Raw genomic sequence first — 17,065 nt, 5'->3', positions numbered from 1 at the left:
ATTAGAGTTTATGTATGTTTTAATACATAAGCATATGCTTCTGTCAAATAGCTCAATTAATGCATGATGTTTCTGTAGTAATAATTCAGTCAGTACTCGTGATCACAATATTGAAGAAATAAGAAAATCGTGATTAGGATTTTTGCCATAATGGAGCAGCTCTACCACCAAGGTTACAGCTTGGCTGGGGCATAGAAAACATGTATTAGTATCTAAATGCTTTAAGAGCAATATTTTCTTTTAACTTAAAGTGAGAGTATCCAATGCTGTGTGAGCTTTCAAGTCAAGCGAACAGAAGAAAAAGAATAAAAAATAATCACATCAATGTTTGCTGTGGACACTCTATAAAAGTGCACCATTTGTCCTTGGTTCACTTGCTAAAAGCTTTTCAAGATACCTGTTTTTTTCCAACAATCTTGGAGAACTTGTCACATTTCCACTGTGGATTTAGGCTGTTTCAGCATCTTCTGCCTCTTCATGTGATCCCAGGTTTCTTGATGACTCTCACATTTTGGTCCTACCTCTCTCTCTCTCTCTCTCTCTCTCTCTCTCTCTACTCCAACTTTGTCTGAAGTTACGTTCTTACAAACATTGGCCACATATGTATGTCAGCTAATACTTGGCTCAGCTGACCTAAATTGCATTTGAAGGTTGCTTTAGCTGGCATGTTTTTAAATAATTAACTAGTCAAACACACCTTTTTTAAATGCTGGAGGACATTTGTGCTGTTATCGTGCGTGTTCGCTTCAGTAAAACACCTGTTCCTGCCGTACATCCTCTCATTTAAAACCAAAATATATCCAAACGACTGATGCGACTTTACTATTTCACTTAGTTTGATCTCCTGCTCCATTTTCATTACAGTTAGCAGCGCTGCTGTTAAACGGCTTTGTGTCTTAAACTGCCTTCATCAGGCGGCGAAGGGCAAATGTAAAGCCTGCAGGATTGCTTTACCTATTATTGTAGCATTAAAAACACATTTTAATTGGAAAGTTGTGTTCTGTTAAATTGCAATATCAGTTTGAAAACAATTAATCTTTCAGCTCTGTGCCTGAGCTATTAATATTATATTCACACAGGAAGAGTAACTGCAACATTTTAGACCTGGGACAGATGCTATTGTAATTCATAATGGACACTGAAACAAACCTGTAGGTTGTAAACCTGGCTCAGATTCCTTTTACTCATAAAACAATCGAAGCAAACCAAAGGGCCTCACAAGTCACATTAGAATTGTTATGTCCACCCATTGCTTAAATGATCTGTGGTACATAAGCAAACACAGGAAGTCGATCCTGTTCTTTAGTAGTGAATATTCCTATTAGTGAAGAAATTCTATGAAACAAGGAACAACTGCATCATTAGGCTTTGTTCATGTTTATGAACAAAGCCTAATGTATCTGAGCTATTACATCAAATTATCCCCTTACATAACGAACCCTCTGCACATATTAAACAACTCTGAAACAGCCAAGTTACGGCAATTTTTGATTAAGTCAAAAACACCGATTACACTTTAGTTGAACAAATAGATCCCATGATCATCTTTCTTTAAATCTCTAACAGGTTATTTACTCTCTGAAACCTACATTTACAGCTCGGAAAATTGAGGCGTTTAAAAACTTCTCATCACTAGTGTACATCATGTCAAACTGGAAGCAAATTAAAACGGTTTCTCAACAATTTTTGAAAACCATAACCATCAAAGCTCTACAGCATGTCACCCAGTGCACCACTCCATTCTCCCCGTCTTCCATCCGGTTTCACACTGAAGCTAAGTCTTACTTCTTTCTGTCGTACCGGTGCTCCATCAGCCTTGTGCCTGAAAATGCACCACAACATTCAGAGTTTTTACAGTAAACGGTGTCTTCTGCTTTAAGATAGTCAAACTATGCCATTTCCTATCATATCAAAGAGGAGTTACAGAGTACTCAGCACTGATTGAGGCTAATTCTTGTAATGGAGCACTGATGAGCAGCTGGAGATTTTTATGCACTATTAATTACCAAAGGGCTATTATGTATCAGGGCCGTGTCTCCAACTGCCAATTTCACGTACTCATTAAAAAAGCTGCAATTTTAAAATCCTCAAACTGTTGAAAATACTTTGGAGAGAAAAGCCCATGGTGATACTTTGGAAAATCAAGTGTTTATTCCACAGCAGTATCCCTACATCTGAGGACGCTCACATAAAATGTAATGTTCTGACAAGGTATGACACGTCAGTTTGTTTTGAAGACCAAGAGTCAAAGCAAGCAGATGCATAAATGTTTTACTTCATTAACAGTGACACGATCAAATTGCCAAACAGGTATTTTTCCACATAGCGCTTTCCTTTACATAAACAACTGCAAAAGAATCAAGAGACATGCGGAAAAGGTCACATCTGTCTTGACAAACCAAGGTGGCTGTGTAAGAGCATGGAAGTAAACAAACAGCCTGCCAATTTTTAAACCACAAAGCCAAAAACTACAAGGCTATCCATCCTAATTCCCTATGCCAAGCCTCTACAGTATGTTGTATAATAAACAGCCTAAGGGCATGTTGAAACAGAAGCCAACATCCTTAAATTTGTGCTTTACAAGGAAAAAAGAAAGAAAGCAAGAAAAGTTAAAAAAAAAGTGTGACAAACTTCGATTTGGTTCGTATCAACTATCACTTTTAATTAAACATGGATTTATTATCTGCTGTTAAGGGAATTATTTATTGAAAGTTACACACTGGCAGTAATTGTGTTGCCTGGTTTATCCCTGACCCTGAAGGTAGGAGGAATAAAGCAGTTATGCACTAAGAGACATTCTTACTGTCCTGATAGCAGCACTGCTTATTCAATGGTCATGTGTTCAAATCTTGTCATGTACTTGTCATGTCTGGCTATGGTTTAGGCCATAAAGCAGGCTCTGCTCTAATCGCAGGCTCGTTGGTTGGATCCCTGTGTCGAGGTGTCCTTGAGCAATCCCCAAGTGGCTCCTGGTTGTTGTTAACCAATCCTGAGTCGTGTGGGATTTAGCTGTTTGCTAAATGTAAATATATTCTCATAGCTTTAGGAGAGATTTTGTAACCTAATTTAACCTTTATACTAATATTACACAGACTGTAAATATTATGGAAACAGAAAAGAAAAATTGTTTAAGCTCTCTGTCTACAATCTGACATTGTTCATACAATCTACAGTATAACCTCCTTTGAATGGCCAGACTGTGCACCAGGGACAGTAATGGCTAATAAAGAGGGCTGCCTGCTGGTTTACTTGGGCTTCAGAGAGAGAGAACTCATTAAAGTCACAAAGCCTATGCGAGGATGAGTTGTCTGAACTTTGCTTTGATTTCACGAGCACTAGTGGCTTTGAAACCCATGTTTCATTGTAAGTCCCCTTTCAGATTTTGTGCCTATTTAAAAAGGATGTACTCATCGACCTCATGGCCCAGAGAATTCCCTCCTTCATATGTTTGTAGTGTGTCATTTTATCTACATGGTCTTGAAGGCAAGAAAACATTGAGACACACATGCTTTTTTTTGGTGACATAATTTGCAGAAGACATGTCCCACACTACTGTACAGTAGCTCCACTGGACACCTTTTAAAAATGTATCACAATAACTTCAGAAAGTAGACTTGAGTCTTCTTCCCTTTAAATACTTTGTGCTGTAGAATCAAGTACATGGAGTTTTATTTGTAGAGAATGTAAAGCTGAAGTCACGTCCTGCTAACTGTTGGGGGCCTTTCTGTTAAGTTAGAGTCTGTATTTTGGCTTCCTGCCACGAGTCTGAAAAGTGTCACCGGTGTGGGTCAGTGCTCTCGCCATAGTAGTAGAAGACTGCTGTCTTATCTTTGTGAATACAAACGTCCTCAAAATAGCAGATCTTACATGTAGCCATTGGAAAACTGTTGTATTTATCGCCTATTTTTATTTTATTTTTTTTCTAAACTCTGTTAATCCCACTGTGATTTATATTCTCCACGTTGGGGGCCCTTTTCTTTCTCTTCATCTCTTCTCATTTTCACCAAATCTTTGAACAATTTTTAATGTTGTTAATGGTGGAGCTAATTTTAACCAATTTATGTGCCGATAGTGGTTAACTTATAAGGTTACATCAGCATTTATAAGTTCATAATATAAAAAATAATTATATTTTTATGTTTACACAATGATCGTTTGGTGTGATGACTAGTTGACACCAAATGGTATTTTCAAACATATAAAGGAAGAATTATTTGGTGAAAATAAGGATATTTTATTTAGAGGACCGCCGTCCCATTTTGTAATTTTTAATGAATGAGCTTGAATTAATTACTGCTGTCACTAAATGAGACCATTCCATTCTGAGTGTCTGTCATCAATTTATACACTAACTGAGACATTTAATCACCATGCTGGGAGAAATACTACTTCACGCTCAAAGAACGACACTGATCACTTTGGTCCAGTTTTACAGATTTAATCTGTCAGAAAAATGAATGACATCCTCATGGCCATCTATCTTCCTCACATCTACTGTAATAACCTCAGATGCAGGAGTGTCAGATTTGATCACTTTTTGATCCCTTTGCTTAATTTAAAAGCCATTTCCAGGAAAGTGAGCACGAATGCACAAGCTAACACTGAAAATCAAATTCAGAACTGCTTAAAACATCAGCTTAGTGAAAGTCTGAATTAAAAAAAAAGATGCATCTGTCCAGCAGACAGAAGCAAGTACACTACAGTCTGGCATTTGCAATATCTTTTACAGTTTGAGTCCTTGGGGAAGAAATTAAGAATGTAAATGTATAGTCTTGAACCCTTGTGTGCAATGGATTCCTTTGGACAGGATATTGGACCCAATCAGATCTTTTGATAAACCAAATACCCCTAGAGGTAGATGGGCCAAGAGAGGCTGAATATTGACAGTTCTGACACAAAACAGAGCTCAACACCCATACGCACACACATACACACACACACACACACACACACACACACACACCATTCCCTCGCTTATACCCCCTTCCCTCTCAGACCAAGCAAATGCACGCTCTTTCCCTCCCTATTTCCACTGAAGATAACGGTGTGTGTGTGATAATTGTGTACTTTTGTGATGCATTTATATGACTTATGTACTTCATGTAGTATATTATAGTAATATTTATTTGTATGATATATTTCTTTGTTTGATCTGCACAATCTTAAAAATGTGCATCTTTTGTCAACATGACCTAAATAATATACAGGTTCAAAGTTTTCAAAATTGGCTTTTAAACTACCAAGTTATGTGAAACATCTGGCCAGGGGTTGGCAAGTTTGGTCATAGTTTTTTTTCTAATGGTCCCTTGGTGAGACAAAGAAATCCTTTGTATAAAAGTTGACCACACCAAGTTACTTTGGTCATGTGGTTGACCGCTCCACAGTTTTTCACCTGACCTAGCGCAGCAGGCCCATGTCCTCAGCAGCCCACCAGCCTGACTTCCTCTGCTACACTGCAGACAAGATCAGTACCCTCTTTGGACCCACAAGCAGAGCTTCCCTTACTTTTGGTATTCATCACAATTTTTCTAGTTTGACAATTTTATCGTTCTCTTCTTATGAGATGATCAGTTCACTATTTATCTCACTGTTCCATTCTGTATTAGTTATGTGTTTGGGTTTATCGTTTTTATTACGTTGATTGTTGTCCACTAGCACAGTCACCTACTGTATAAAATATATTATTTGTAACCTCAATTGTTAATTTTTCCCAAAAGATAACTGGTTTAGAAGCTCTTCTTGGCATGCTACAAAGAAGGTGGCTTTTAAGTGTTATTCCATCTGATTTTATGGAGCGATATCAGTGGGCAAATGGTCTTATTGGTTATGTGATAATTATGATTCAAATTCCTCTTAATCATCATTTGAGCTTATTTCCCCAACAAATGCATTTTGAACATGTTCATATCCTACCTAACTAGGATGAGGAAATAAGGATTATCCAAGACAGCCCAAAGGATTAGAGAGACTGTTTCACAGTTGCAATGATGAGAAGGAAACACATTAAATTAAAAAAAAATCACTAATGCTGCAATTACACACTATGCTATTTTCTTAAGGCAACCACCACATTTATTCTGCTGTCAGCAGGGTTATCCACTAGAAAAAAAATGATCTCTTATATGATCTTTATTTTACTCTAACCCAGGAAAAATGTAAATCTGATGTGTATCTTGCTGCATCGTCCATTTGGGAATTTAGCACAAATTGGGTTGTTGTGAAGAAACTATTTTGAAGCTGCTTTCTTTTTTCAGTTCTTCTTTTATACAGAGCATTGACTGAGCTAAGAATAAGAGTATTGGAGAAAACTAAAAATGTTTAAAATGATTTAAAATGCACGTTAACTATAGGGTTCCTCAACACTTTACAAGAAAAAAGCTTCACTCACACACACACACACACACACACACACACACAAACACACAGTATTAATATCAATATAACAGAACGGATGTTATAACTTTAAAAATAGAGAACACATACCAGAAAACAATTGGGATAACAACCTGTCAAATAGGAGTTCAGTAAATTGGAGGATGTCATTGCATCCAGAGAACAGGTTTGTTTTTAGCCTGCACTGTAAGGATAAGAATTCTTTTTTTTTCTTGCCGTCATACTGTAGGTAGGACAAATAATAGTTTATTATAGGAGTCAACTCAGTGCCTGATCTTAGTGTCTGAACTGTGACCAACAGTGACAACAGTGACTGTATTTTTTATTAATTATTGTGCGTTTTGCCTAAATTACCATAATCTGTATTGTTTCAAATACATTCTTTTCTTAATGGAGTACTACATAAAATCTTCAGTGGTAGTGGCGTGTAATTGTTTTGGCCAATACTTTTTACTTGATTACTGAGTTTATTTGCTTCTTTGCGCACAGTCCATCACATTTTGCTTTGTTTGGGGCTGCGTAGCTGCAGATTGCTCAGAGTGGCCATGCTGATTCATTGTCCTCCGTGACATTTTTAAGACCACCAGTCTTAATGTTGTGGCTGGTCAGTGTAGTGTAATATTTTGCAATATGTTACTCAGATAAGATCAAAATCAAGATAATGTCAGTCTCCCGAGGCCAATTAGGTTCTCATGAGATTGTAAGATGGTCATTAGATATACAGGACAGAAGATGGCACTAAAATCTACAGTAAGATAGAGATCATAGTCCATTGAAAATGATAGGTTGTTAGAGATGATGAACATCTAAGGTAAGTAAGTGCAGCTCAACTACTGACTGCACTTCTATGACAACTTCTGGGGAAGTGACCGTCAGGAAAAAGGAAGCTGCTCTATCTATTTTCAAGATCTAAGTTGGTGCGAGAATATCAATGGAAAATATCTCTAAACTGTGAGCACTGACAGCAGAGAATTGATTTTGTTCATGGGAGTTTAAGAACCAGTATATGAAATTTACCCTAAAATAATAACTGCTTTCAAATGCAAGTTTCCATGCAAATCACACTTTCTTTGCTAAAGACGGTGCATACTAGAAGAGCCAGCAGACCACTAAGGAATAATTAAGATCAAAACTAGTCATTTTTTTTCTTTTTTTTTTTGAATTGCAAAACAAAAAGCTGGATGTTCAACCTGCCTATGCTTGGAACTGTAGTAACACATGCAATTATGGGTCTCTACAGTTACTGTCCGTGCTCAAGCAGAAAAAAAACCCAAAACTGTTTTATAGATACACACTAAGGAGACAGCAGTAAATGTTCCTTTACTCATCCCCTCGCTGTGTGTAAAGCTTCAGGCTAAAGGTGGCCTACTGGCATTCAGGCTAATGCGAAGACATCTCTACTCTGGCTGGCAGCAAAAATCAGCATGCGTCACAGTGTGTTAACGTGTCTGCTTGATGGCTGGTTATCACTGGTTGTGACTAAATGCAAAGGGATTATTATTCTCAGCTGATCATCTTCCCTATGAAAAAAAAAAAATCACTCTGATTGAAACTCTGTTTCAATCAAATGAAGGTACAATTAATAAATTCATCAGCTAATGAACACAGAAAGACAAAGTCGATTTTAAGCAGAAGCTTAAAGATCTTCACCTCTTAGTTTTTAAATGTCTGTGAACACAGCAGGCCAGATAAGTGAACAATGGGATGTCATGCTGACACTGTGGACCAAACTCAAGTCAATTTTGATTGCAGACAATGTAAGTGTCAGAAAACTAAGAGTGCTAAATGCCTCACAATGTACTAACCACGGTAATAATCATCAGTTATCGTCTGCATAAATGTGGAACAGACAGGTAAAATATTTAAACTATCTTCATACAAATCGGCTCACGCTCACATCACAGTTCTTTCTTTGTGCCAAACAAGGACCTGAGAAACAAGTGTTGCTTCAGGCAATATTTTATTTGTATGCATTTATGCAGCTGATGAAAATCCAACAGCTAAGGGAGAGTCCTGCCTACACCACCAGGTCAACTTTATTGCCCAAATAATAAAGTCTAATTAGCATACAGTTATGTGCATACTGCCTGTTTCATCTCAGGCTTTAGGAATGAGGATTCTATATTTTGATCTTCACAATGTTTACCTAGGGACTGCTGCATCAGTCAGGCTGCTTCCTCATCCGTTAAACGTTCAAGTGATCTCCGTGAATCTGATAAAGCTCAAAGACTGGGTCACATTGTCTCTGTGAGCAGATCAAACTTATTAGGCCTCTTACTCAGACAGCTGGCATCAAATCTCTGACCTATTGGGGAGGGGAGTGGTGGAGGGCATCACAAGAATAGATAGGGTTAACCTCTGTAATTTTAAGGACTTTATATTTTTTAAATTTCATATTTGGGCTATTGCGTCTGCTAATGTCTGCAAGATATGGGACATACAGTGTTGTCACATAGTCACTGTGGGCATGCATGAAGTTTTCTTTGTAGTTTGCGAGTATTTATTTCCAGCAGGTCAACCAGGTGATTTGCATGATTAGCACTCTCAGCACTCCATGACACATGGCTGCTTATATTTTTATAGCAGGTAATACAGTGCATTTGACTTAGCCAAACTCCAGGTTGTTACATAAAGGTATAAAAATCTAACAATTATACTCTCTGGGATGGGAAAACATAAAAATACACAAGAGGACTGAAATTGGAACTCAAAGCTTTATGGCCACTGGTCAAAGTTTTTGTACTGTGTCTAAATTAAGCCCATTAAAACATCATCAAACACAGTCACACCACAGTTTTTATCATTTGTGACACAGGCAGCAATTTCATTTTCATACAAACCGAACTAGCAAATGAAATAAAATGCTGAAGCAACATCATGCACAGGTTTTGCATTGTTACTTAAATTAATTTTGAAATGTATTTGTAATCATGTAAAGTACTTATATATTGTAATTGTATGAAGCAGTCCAAACTTCCCAGTGTAAAGCACTTAAAGCTAGTGCTCACCACGTCTTTGCCAGCAGCTTTGTTTACAGTAATTGCAGCAATGTCTCAACATTAGTGATTTATTGATATTGAATTTCTACATTTTTAAATAGGGGTATACAGCACTTTACATTATCTCTCTGAGCTACTGCCATGTGTTAATAGTGAGGGAACACTTTATACCCATACATGAGAGACATGCACTTCACAACGCAACCCACAAGGAAGACAAGGGCAAAAAGGGAGAGAAAAAAGAAAAAAAAAAAACCTCTGTGTCTCAGCATTTGCTTTGATACAAAAAGTGCATCATAGCAAAAGGCTTTTGTGATTTAGGTGCTACGCTTTTAATGTCTAGCCTCGAAATTTCCTGCCACAGGTGAAAATCCAATCTTGTTAAAAACTAGGTCACTTTTCCCAAACCTCACCTTCCTCTGTGCTTGTGTGTAGCTCCAGCTGTCAGGAATGTACAAAACAACTTTGGTAAATATGATTAGAGATTTTTAGATGAGAGAGAAAGCCTATGCACATTGGGGGGGGGGGGGGGGGGGGGGGGAGATAACTGGTATAGCTCCTCATGAAACCTGTCTGTGGAGAAAAAGGATTGAAGACAAAGGAGCTTGCACGATAGCAAGATGACAACATATAGCTTATCATTTGCTATGCTGTGTTTATTCTTCTACAGAAGCTTATATGACACTCAAATATTTTATTTCCGAAGCTTTTTATAAAGTTCCATTGGGAGTCTCCACTGACACACTATGCATATAACATAGTGATAGTTCATAATTGTTCAGACAGAGACAAATGTGTGTGCACTTGCACATCTCATATAAGATCCCGAAAATATTAAATGTGGAAATGTAAAAATGTTTCAGATGTGGCTCTGCAATTCTATGCAATATAATATCAGCATTATAATTATGTAGCATCTAGTGTATGTTCCCCAAAGAGCATTCTAAAACTTGTGCAACATGATGTCATAGACAGGAAGTGAAGCACTAGGCCAGTACTACAGAAGTCTTCAATATCTGATCAACAGTTTTGTAGTATCTACACTGCACAGTACTATATGCAAACCAGTCTAGATATAAAACTGTCTAAACTTATAAAGCACTTTTCTGTCCTATTTTGCTATTCTCTCTCTCTCTTTCACACACAAACACACACTTGCACTCCTCTCTTTGTGAGGATACTTCTTGACATATTTGTAATCCCTAGCCCGTTATCCCAACTATCCCAAATAAATGCCTACCCACAATTCTAACCCTAACCTAAATGCAACTTTAAACCGAGTGCCCAATAAGACGTTTCAACCCTGAAACATCCCTTTAAAGAAATGACAGCACAAAATGTTCTCACTTTCTTTTAGGAAAATATTCTTTGTGGTCCTCAAAAACTCCAAAGTAGAGCTGGCATGGAGGGCGCTGGTCTGACCGATTGGGAGCAACTTCTGGTTCAGTGCCCAAGGACACATTTGGACAGGAGGAGTTGGGGACTGAACTAGACAGACCCCTAGGTTGATGGATTATTTCCTGAGCTATGACCATTGTACAAGTACAACATCTAATCTAACTAATCAATCGAACTTTTCAATTACAACCAGTCAGCTCACATGTACAGTATGTGTAGGATACAAATATGTTCTAGGCAGTTCCATTTGGCATCCAGTACTAAGTAAAATATCCTCATTATTGAGCTCCACTGGCCATTCAATATTAAATCTTTCACTGACATTCTCTGTCTGCTCCTTGGTCTCTCTCTGTGCTACCAAAACATTAGCACAGCAGGAAGTGATGACAAATATAAATGCAGAATAATCCAGTGATGCTGCTGCTGTGGACGAGCTTAAATGTTTCCAACTCACCAAAAGAACTACTTGCCGTAGGATACTAAGGACAATGGGGTAAAACTTATTTTTTTCAAATGCTGGTCCAGTGTCCAACATGTAAGAACTTTTCCTGACAACTTAAGCAGGTGGCGTTCTCACTCTCAGATTTGTTCACAGTATATGCAAGACAGCTTAATCCCAATTGGCATATCTTGTACTGTGACCAGTAAACTGTGCACACCTGAGATCTCTGGTACAGTTATGGCAATTCACATCAGTTTAGATAATATTTATGTTGACTGTGTGTTTTCAAACAATAAAATCCCGTGGAGCTGTGGGTTTAGCTGATGTGTTTTAAACACGGTTTGTAAAACTTTTGAGATCTATGACACAGACAAACAAGCTAGTCCAGGCAGCAGCTGACCCTGTTTGATATTGTGTTTGATACATGTATGGGGATTAATGACAATACAGTTAATAAAGAAAATTAAATTTGTAATAAGTTCTCCTTAAATAAAACAGTTTAGGACTAATCAGAAAGAACCATATTAAATGACTCGATTCATGACTGAATTTAGAATGTTAAGAAACCCAATTCCAGGTATAAGAAATATGAACTGTACACATGCTCTGACAAAGGCACATACACTGAATTCTTCACAAACAAGCTCTCATTCAGCTGGGACTCTCCCTTTGAGGAAATGTTTAAAAATGCAACACAGGAATGGGTAATAAACACCCCTATGAGCCGTGGCCTTGTGACCACATAATGCATAATGATGCACAGGTCAAGGGACACCGACAACCACTCTGAAATTGCATGGTGACTTACAGCACATTTGCCCTTGGTGTATTGATCATTACAGGTAACTGGCCATGACCAGCTACTGTTGGGGTCATTGTTTTTCCGCTGCAAAGACAAGGAGTTTATGAGAGAGCTGATGTGTGGGCACCTGTGTTATTGCTGAGTCAGCAGCCAGCTAGCTGGTGCTTTTATCCATCACGTGGCTGAGTCTGTAATATAATAAGGTGAATTCATTTAACAGCACTGCTGCCAAAATAACTAAAATAGTTTTATGTAAGATAAGTAATAAAGTATACTGCTCGTTTTGCTTTTTGCTTTTTTTTGCTTTTCTGTCCCTCTTTAAGGTTTTACAACACTGAAACCAACAATTTCACCATTAGACAGAGAGGGAAACCTTCAGCAAAAGAAACTGAGTCTCGAATGTGTATGGGAAAAAAATAAATAAAAATCTCCTCAGCCCTGGATCACAATGGGACATTACACACCATTTGGCTCTATACTACTTCTTCCTCGTCCTTGAGACATTATGTAGAAAAACCTCCTTACAATATTGGACAAAATGGTGAAATCTTAGGCTCCCTTTGTCTCTTCTCCAAACAATTACACCTTTTCTACTGGCAGCACTCCCAGCTACAGCACTATAAGGATCCCATCAGCCCTGGCCCTGGGGCAACTGTGGTCCGAAAGCTGGAGGTCAGCTCTGGCGAGCATTAAATGGGGGCACGGATGAGTTGTAAAGGGCTGCCAGGGATGAATGCACCGCTTTGTCAAAAAGCGAGCCTTGTGATTTCCCATCTTTTACACTCTAGTTTAGCTTCACTCATTGAAGGTCCCACAAAAGATGGCTATAAGAGACTCACTGTGAGGTGGATCTATTATTACACGAGTGTCATACTGTAGAGTGAGTTGTTACTGTGCGGTTACAGAAAACCAGAAAATAGTTGCGCTGAATAAATAAAAAGTGGCTGCATAGGATCACTGCATAAAATAGTGATCGGAACAGGCTGTAGTTCAGCTGGTAAAGGCAGTTATCCAATGACAACAGGGTCAGTGGCTCGATCCCTGGCCCCGGCTATACACTATATTACCAAAAGTATTGGCTCACCTGCCTTTAGACCCATATGAACTTTAGTGACATCCCATTCTTAATCCATAGGGTTTAATATGACGTCGGCCCACCCTTTGCAGCTATAACAGCTTCAACTCTTCTGGGAAGGCTTTCACCGAGGTTTAGGAGTGTGTTTATGAAATACATAATACACAGTGCTCGCAGTCTTCGCTCTAATTCATCCCAAAGGTGTTCTATTGGGTTGAGGTCAGGACTCTGTGCAGGCCAGTCAAGTTCTTCCACACCAAACTCACTCATCCATGTCTTTATGGACATTGTTTTGTGCACCTGAATTCATTTATTTGGATGGGTGAGCGAATACTTATAGTGCCAACTGCCAGCTGTGCAGTGCCGGTCCAAGCCCAGTAGAAATTGGGGAGGGTTGCGTCAGGAAGGGCATCCGGCGTAAAAACTGTGCCAAATCAACATGCCGACAGTGATCTGCTGTGGCGACCCTGAACTCACGGGATAAGCCGAAAGGACAAACAAAAAAAAAAAAAAAAAGGAGGTGACTACAGTAAGTTATCGCAAATTATTTTTTAAAGTTTTCTTTTATTCATTGTCATTTTACATTTCTAATTCAACATTTTATTAGAAACTGAACACAAAACCAAACTCACCATACTTGTAGTTTAGGACAAATACTGAGTGTTATCATTGATGCAACTGTAGGCATCAATATTTGTCATATTATACCTCATATCTTCCTTCCATCCATCATATTTAACTATTTATTCTGTGCAGGGTCATGGGCTGTTGTTATCAATAGAGAGAACATGCAAATCCTCATGCAGAAATGCCACAGCCAGCCAGGGATTCAAACCAGCAACCTTTTAGCATTGAGGTGGCAGCGCTAACCACTCCACCACTATGCTTAAATCTCGAATTTAAATGTTTAAAAACGAATGACTTAATTCCATTATGCCTAACACATTGGTTCCGATTTCTTTACTTTAATTACCGGTAAAAGCCAAGCGATTCCGCAGCACCTGTGACTCCATGGATGCATATGATGTCAGCGCCAAGCTTTTTAATTTACATGTGGGATTATAAATTCAATAATTAGGTTAGTGGCAAGAATAATCCTTTTCACTTACAAGGATTATAGCTGCTTCAATTTGAAATAAAAATGCAGCCGTTTCCACTGTGTAGAGCAACTTCCATAATGCTGATGTCAGCAAAAATGAAATCTTTTAATTATCAATATACGTACAGTTTGTATCTACTCTTAATCCTTATTTTGGTATCCAGGATTTTCCTAGATACTATAATTCTAAACAAATCATGTTCAGTTTATTTCTTTTGTGTTGGTGATGTATTTCTTTCCCCATTAAACGATTTGCAGGCTTATAGGAGAGAAAATGCATATATCACTTTCCACTGTTCATATTGTACGTTAAAATCTAGCAGCAACACCTTTGGATGGTTCCTCCTCCCACATTAATCAAGCTAGGGATCAGTTGTAAGAAATCCTTTAATCAATCAACTCCTCTTTTTATTAAATTAAATAATCAACTAAACTCATTTGCAATAATTACTACAATAAGGCATCTTGTAATAAAGGCATTTCGGTGCAAATAGTATCAGTGTAAACAAAACAAAAGAATAATACATGTAAGCATGGAGGCTAATTTATTATTATGAGTATGCCATCTCATTTTTTGTATTTTGTGGATGTTTGAAGCTGCAGCTGCCGCTCTCTCACAAAGCAAGACAGCCCTAAAAATTAATCCTTGCAGAAACTGCCATGGTACATGCATCATACATGCAAATACAAGCGATGGCAGACTCAGACACACAATTCATCAAACATATGCACACATGCACATTTCCCCCTTTCATTCTCTCACCCAGTCTCACCTCCAGTGCTGACTGAGACACTCGGATGCTGACATTTACTCTGAGAGGCGACTCGATCCAATGAGTCAAGTCCTTCTCTGGCTGTATTGTAATATGGCTTTAATATGGTTCCCTCAGGCATCATTAGACACTGTATGATGACATCTGAGGCAGTAGCTTGAAGCAAGGGTGTAACAAAAAACTAACCCTGAAATTGTACTTGTACAGAGGTCAGAACTCAAAAATGTAACCTGTAACATTTGTAACATGGCTTATTAAATTCTCTTGGGTACCAGCTTGTCTTGTTTCCTTAAAAGTAAGATTGAAATGAATGAATGATTAATTTGTTTAATGGACCAAACCGAAAGCCTTGTGTTGCATCACCATTGTCATTCTGTCAAAGTGACATTCGTTCACAGACTACATGTTAAAGTTTAATGTCTCGGTCTATGAAAAAGAGCACAGGAGTAGCATGCGGTAAGTATACAGCAGAGGTTTGCTAAGGTGAAGTGCTACAACTTATAGCAATTTAAAATATTTTTGTCACTTGAAAAACTTTCATTTCACCGTGTTCATTGTCAATTTTTTACACCACGGAAAAGCAAATATGTTTTTTCTGCTATTTCAAAGAGCTTGTAGAAGATGAAAACTTCAGCCATTGAAAATAGACTCGAGTACTTTTTGTGCTTGGACAATTCCATCAGACGTGACGCAACTTTGACGCAATGCTGGCAGTAGAGCAACTTACAGAGGGTTTCAAAACAACTGCTTCCTTCGTGAATGATGGCAGTAGATGAGCTTGGATGCTCAATGAAGAATTAATCAGAGGCTTGCTGATATGGGAAAAAAAACAAAAAACAATTTAGACAATTTCTTTAATTATCTTCACTATAGATCGTTTACTACTGCAACACTGTATGGACATCTTCCATAGAGTAGGTCCCACTCTAAAGGGAATATCGTTTTTATTTGGCCTGTTTGGTTTTATTTGGACATGGCTGCTGTCTGTGACCTGTCTTAGACCTCTATTAGTCGTCTTAATACAAAGATTGAAGAAGGTCTTAATATTCAGTCATAAGGAACCCAGAACAATAGCTATTCCTTTATTTGTGATGCTTTTCTTTACAATTTGTTGCAACTGTCCACCGCTTGTTATGAAAAAAAGATTAATCTATTTTTAAGTAAGGAGGACCTTGTTAGTTGACTAGTGTGTACAAAAATGTTTTGTTTCCCCTTCAGCCGAGCTAAATGCCCAGAGTACTGAATCGGGCAGACATGTCAAAACACAGCATTAAAATTCAAAGAGAAGGGCACAGGTTGGCAATTAGTAAGCTGACCGTCTCTTACAATGTCTGCCGGTGGCTCTTCTTGCATTTGTTTTTTGCCCTCTCCTTTTATGATTCGAGTGTCCCCCCGCTGGAGTAGAAATGTGGGAATTTAGTTTGAGATGGTGTGGGTGGATGGCAGCATCTGACTACAAATGAAAGCACACAAACACACAATCCGATGCTTCACACATGTAATGAGCATGTTCACGCTATACTCTCTTAAGACGACAAACTGGGGTGAGTGCCCACACACACAAGCTAATGCTCATTTAGATTCACACACATGACTCCATGACATTCAGAGTTTACGGACACATTGGGGACGAAACATCCCTACAGCAGTGCACCGAGACTCCCCCTTTGCATTTTGACTTCCTACACACTGAAAGCCAAAATACATCTATGCAAAGAAAGACACCGGTACAGCTACGCATGGACATAACCACACAAAGCATTTAGAGAAGCACTGTTGCTCTCAGTGTGAGACACAGATCTTTGTAAAGCCTGGAGTTAATTGAGGCTTAATCGCACAGGAAGGTCATATGAATGCAATTATTGCGGACTGGTGTCCAGGTGATGTAAAAGCAAATTGCATGTGTTTTAAACAACCTATCTTCCCTTCTTACTCTGCAATCCCTCGCTCTGTCTGAGACAATCTCCATATAAAAAGGCTTTCAATGAGCGAGCCATCATTTGATTCTGCTGAATGTTTTCTATCTCTGGCACTAATGGAACACATTTGCACGAATTTGGGAATGGGGCATTCACAACAATGTA

The 17,065-nt window shown here is 38.3% G+C and overlaps 1 protein-coding gene across 3 annotated transcripts in view; it reads right to left on the bottom strand.

Moving 5' to 3' along the window:
* alk (ALK receptor tyrosine kinase) overlaps window positions 1-17,065 on the bottom strand; it is a 335,775-nt gene that overhangs the window by 100,582 nt on the left and 218,128 nt on the right. The window lies entirely within an intron of this gene.

This window comes from Channa argus, chromosome 16, assembly GCF_033026475.1.
Source record: "Channa argus isolate prfri chromosome 16, Channa argus male v1.0, whole genome shotgun sequence".
NCBI lineage: Eukaryota > Metazoa > Chordata > Actinopteri > Anabantiformes > Channidae > Channa > Channa argus.
This window is presented reverse-complemented; position numbering and strand designations above follow the sequence as displayed.